The sequence below is a fragment of the Eumetopias jubatus genome, unplaced genomic scaffold (genome assembly GCF_037043125.1).
Source record: "Eumetopias jubatus isolate StellerSeaLion01/CBP00866 unplaced genomic scaffold, mEumJub1_p1.0 scaffold_11, whole genome shotgun sequence".
Classification (NCBI taxonomy): Eukaryota; Metazoa; Chordata; class Mammalia; order Carnivora; family Otariidae; genus Eumetopias; species Eumetopias jubatus.
This window is the reverse complement of record NW_028274817.1, coordinates 60,350,848-60,356,586: the sequence shown is the minus strand read 5'-3', so window position 1 is coordinate 60,356,586 and position 5,739 is coordinate 60,350,848. Positions and strand designations below refer to the sequence as shown.

The 5,739-nt window shown below is 35.1% G+C and overlaps 1 pseudogene; it reads left to right on the top strand.

Annotated features, from left to right (window-relative positions):
• Positions 1 to 954: 954 nt before the first annotated feature.
• Positions 955 to 1,072, top strand: LOC114207580 (5S ribosomal RNA; annotated as a pseudogene).
• The last annotated feature ends 4,667 nt before the right edge of the window (positions 1,073 to 5,739 follow it).

The following is a 5,739-nucleotide window of genomic DNA, read 5'->3' as shown; positions in this document are numbered from 1 at the left end:
ACTCACTGGGTCAAAGCGATGAGAAAATGTCATAATTTATACTCCCTTCTCCACCTTGAAAATGCAGACTGAAGCAGGGTCCAGACATGATAGCCATCTTGCTGATTTCTCAAGCCCCAGGTCCCCTAGGCCATCACTGCTCTGGAAACACTGGGGCGTAGAATAATAGCTGTGGTTTAAAAGAGCAACTAGTATATAAAAGAACCAGCTCTAGAACTTTACCAAATGTCAGGAGAGCTGCTGGAATGTTCTTTGGTTGGGCAGAGTTAGTGGACAAGGTTTATGCTCTCCCTCCACCTTAATAACTGAATGGTAGGATAGCTCAGGTGCCTTAATCAGCCTGATGCCTCAGTAAGCCCTGGGTACTGTAGCTCACAAAAGCTCCAGGCAACCTGGGGCACAGAGAAAAAAAAAAGCTGTGATATAAAAAAACAACTAGCATATGATAGAGACAGCCCTACAACTCCACCAAATGAATAGCAAGTTGCTGGAACTGTCTGGGTGGGAGGTGCTGACAAACAGGGTCTACACTCCCTCCACCACTTTGAAAGCACAAACCAGTGCATATATTGGATACCCTAACATGCCTCCCCACTCACCGAGATCCAGACTGCTAATCTAAGCCAGCCCCAGCCATTCCACCTCCATAGAGTATCCCAGAACACCCCTACCTGTGCCAGCCTTGTCTCTAGTAGCTCAGCCAGGACACCCCATGTTCTGAGCACCCTGGTACACCCCAGATAACACCTACTTTGGCTTTAGATATCTTGCCAGAACAAAAGAAAAAGTTACATACAAGGAAAACCCATAAGACTATCAGATAATTTTTCAGCAGAAAATATACATTCTAGAAGGGACTGCCATGGTAAATTCAAAGTGCTGAAAGGAACAAAAAATATATATATAGCAAGGAATACTCCACCCAGCAAGTTTATCATTGAGAATTGAAGGATAGTCTATGCCCATACCACCCTGAACATGCCTATCTCGTCTAATCTTGGAAGCTAAGCGGGCTTGGGCCTGTTTAGTATTTGGATGGGAGACCACCTGGGAATACTGGTTGCTGTAGTCTAGACTTGAAGGAGAGATAAAGAGTTCCCCAGACAGACAACATTTAAATAAGTTTATCACCACTACACCAACCTTACAAAAAGTGTTGATGGGACTTTGTTGAATGGAAAAGAAAAGGCCAGAATTAGATGTAAAAAGATTATGAATAAAAAGATTTAAAATATGACAGCATATACATAAAACATGGAGGAGGGATTAAAGAAGAATTTTTTTTTTAGAATGTTTGAACATAAATTACCATCAACTTAATTTAGACTGCTGTGTTCTTAGGATGTTGTATATGAACATCATGGTAACCAAAAACATATATACACACACACACACACACACACACACACACACACACACATACACACACACACCCCAAGCATAAACACCACAGAAACTCATTAATCACAAAGAAAGAGAACAAGAAAAGAAGAAAGGAACAAAGAAATACAATAATACAACCAGAAAACAAATAACAAAATGGCGAAAAGTACATACTTATCAATAATTAACTGTAAATGGCTTAAATGCTCCAATTAAAAGACATGGTGGTTGAATGGATAAATAAAAAGAAAACAAAACCCATCTATATGCTGCCTCCAAGAGACTGATCTCAGACCTAACGACACATACAGACTGAAAGTAAAGGGACAAAAACTACTTACTATGCAAACACAGCAAAGAAAAAATAGGCAGAGTAAAAATCCTCAAACAAAATAGATATTAAAACAAAGACTACAACAAGATACAAAGAAAGAAATCACATAATGATAAAGGGATCAATCCACCAAGACAATATAACAATTGTGAATATCTATACACCCAACATTGGAGCACCTAAATACATAAAGCAAATATTGATACTCTTAAAGGGAGAAATTGATGGTACTACAATAAGACAGGGGACTTCAATACCTCACTTAGAGCAATGTATAGATCATCCAGACAGAAAATCAATAAGGAAACAGCATCCTTGAATGACACTTGGGATGAGAAAGGCATAACAAATATATAAAGGACATTCCAACTAAAAATACTCTTATTTTTATATACATATTATTTTTATTATATAGTGTTATTTGTATAATAAATATTGTATACAATATGGTATAGAAAATATTATACATATTTTATGTACTCTTATTTTTTATTATACATATTATTCTCAAGAACACATGGAACATTCTCCAAAATAGATCACATCATAGACCACAAAACAAGTCACAATAAATTAAAGAATATTGAAATTATACCCTGGATCTTTCCAACCACAGTGGTATAAAGCTAGAAATCAATCACATGAAAAAACTGAAACAAACAAACAAACATGTAAAGACTTAAAAATATGCTACCAAAATACCAATGGGTCAAGAGAGAAATCAGAGAAATAAAATATATGGAGACAAATAAAAATAAAAACACAATGGCCCAAACTATTGTGATGCAGCAAAACTCTAATTTTTCTTAATATACAGTTTTTTGTTAGTTTCATGTTTACAGTATAGTGATTCAACAATTCTGTACATTACCTGCTGCTTATCACAAGTGCATTCCTTAATTCCCACTATCTGTTTAACCCATATCCCTACATCACTCCCTTCTGGTAATCATCACTGTCTGGTTCCCAATAATTAAAGGTCTGTTTCCTGATTTGTCATTTTATGTCTTTTTTTTAACTTTTTCATTTGTTTTCTTTCTTAAATTTCACATATGAGTGAAATCATATGGTATTTGTCTTTCTCTGACTGACATATTTCACTTAGCAGTACACTCTCTAGCTCCAATCTTGTCATTACAAATGGCAAGGTGTCATTCTTTTTTATGGCCTAATAATATTCCTTTCTACATATATATCACTTATTCCTTATCCATTAATTAATTGATGGACACCTGGGCTGCTTCCATAACTTGACTATAGTAACTAATGCTGCTATAAATAGAGGGGTGCATGTATCCCTTAGAATTATAATTTTTGATTCTATGGGTAAATACCTAGTAGTAAAATTGCTGGATTATAGGATAGTTCTATTTTTAACATTTTGAAGAATCTCCATACTGTTTTCAACAGTGGCTGCAACTATATGCATTATGACCAACAGTGCAAGAGGTATCCCCTTTCTGCACATCCTTGCCAACACCTGTTCTTTCTAGTGTTGTTCATTTTAGCTATTCTGACAGGTGCGAGGTTATATCTCATTGCAGTTTTGATTTGCATTTCCTTGATGTTGAGTGATGTTGAGCATCTTTTCATGTGTCTGTTAGCCATCTCAATGTTTTCTTTGAAAATATGTCTATTCATGTCTTCTGTCCACTTCCTAACAGGATTATTTGTTTTTTAGGGTGTTAAGATTCATAAGTTCTTTATAGATTTTGAATACAAACACTTTAGCAGATATGTCATTTGCAAATATCTTCTCCCATTCTGAAAGTTGCCTTTTAGTTTTGTTGATCGTTTCCTTCACTGTGCAGAAACTTTTTAACTTGATGAAGTCCCAATAGTTCATTTTTATTTTGTTTCTCTTGCCTCTGGAGACTTATCTAGCAAGAAGTTGCTACAGCCAATATCAAAGAACTTGCTGCCTGTGTTTTCCTCTAGGATTTTGATGGTTTCCTCTCTCACATTTACGTGTTTCATCTATTCTGAATTAATTTTTTGTATGGAGTAAGAGAGTGGTCCAGTTTCATTCCTTTCCATCTTGCAGTCCAGGTTCCCCAACACAATTTGTTGAAGAGACTGGCATTTTTTCCATTGTATATTCTTTAATACTTTGTCAAAGATTAATTGACCGTATAGTTATGGTTCCATTTCTGGGTTTTCTATTGCATTCCATTGATCTATGTGTTTGTTTTTTATGCAAGTACCATACTATTTTGATCACTACATCTTTCTAATGTAACTTGAGAGTCCAGAATTGTGATGCCTCCAGCTTTTTTTTTCCCTTTTTCAAGTTTGCTTGGGCTATTCAAGAACTTTTGTGGTTCTATACAAAATTTAGAATTGTTTCGGTTCTAGCTCTGTGAAAAATGTTAGTGGTATTCTGATAGGTATTGCATTAAATGTGTAGATTACTTGCTAATGGACATCAAAAGAAAGTCATAGTAGCCATACTTATACCAGACAAACTATATTTTAAGACAAAGACTGTAACAAGAGATAAAGAAAGGCAGAGTATCATAATAAATGGAACTATCCACAAGAATATCTAGCAATTATAAATATTTATGCCCCCAATGTGGGATCACCCAAATACATAGAATAATCAATGGTAAATATAAAGCAACTTATTGATAATGACACAATAATAGTAGGGGACCTTAACACCTCACTCACAGCAATGGAATGATCATCTAAGCAGATCAACAGGGAAACAATGACTTTGAATGTCACACTGGACCAGATGGACTTAACAGATATATTCAGAACATTTCACACCAAAGCAACAGAATACACATTCTGTTCGAGTGCCCACGGGACATTATCCTGAATAGATCATAAACTTGGTCACAAATCAGGTCTCAACAAGTACAAATAATTCAGACCATGCCATGCATATTTTCTGGCCACAGTATTTGAAGTCAATCACAAGAAAAAAATTGGAAAGAACAAAAATACATGGAGGTTAAAAGACATCCTAATAAAGAATGAATGGGTCAGCCAAGAAATTAAAGAAGAAATAAAAATTACATGGACATAAATGATAATGAAAACATGACAGTCCCAATCCTTTTGGATGCAGCAAAAGCAATCTTGAGAGGGAGGTATATAGCAATATAGGCTTACCTGAAGAAGCAAGAAAAATCTCAAATACACAACCTAGCTTTACATTTAAAGGAGCTGGAGAAAGAGCATCAACTGAAGCTTAAAGTCATCAGAAGAAGGGAAATAATACAGATTAAAGCAGAAATAAATTATATAGAAACAAACAAATAGAAACACAGTAAAACAGATCAATGAAACTAGGAGCTGGTTCTTTGCAAGAATTAATAAAATTGATAAACCCCTAGCCAGACTTATCAAAAACAGAAAGGACCCAAAAAAATAGCATCACAAATAAGAGAGATCACAACCAACACCACATAAATAGAAACAATCATAATATTATGAAAAATTAGATACCAACAAATTAAGCAATCTGGAAGAAATAAATTCCTAGAAACATATAAACTACCAAAACGGAAACAGGAAGAAATAGAAAACTTGAACAGACCAATAACCAACAACAAAACTGAATCAATAATAAAAAAATCTCCCAAGAAACAAAAGTACAGAGCCAGATGGCTTCCCAGGGGAACTTTACCAAACTTTTAAAGAAGAGTTAATATCTATTCTAAAACTTTTCCAAATACTAGAAGTGGAAGGACAACTTCCAAACTCATTCTATGAAGCCAGAATTACTCTGATTCCAAAACCAAAGATTCCATTAAAAGACTACTACAGGATGTTATCCCTGATGGACCTGTATGCAAAAATTCTCAACAAAACACTAACACATCAAATCCAAAAGTACATTAAAAGGATTATTCGGCATGATCAAGTGAGATTTATTCCTGGGCTGCAAAGGTGGTTCAATATTTGTAAATCAATCAACATGATACACAAAATTAATAAAATAAATCATAAGAACCATATGATTGGGGTGCCTGAATGGCTCAGTTGTTAAGTGTCTGCCTTCGGCTCAG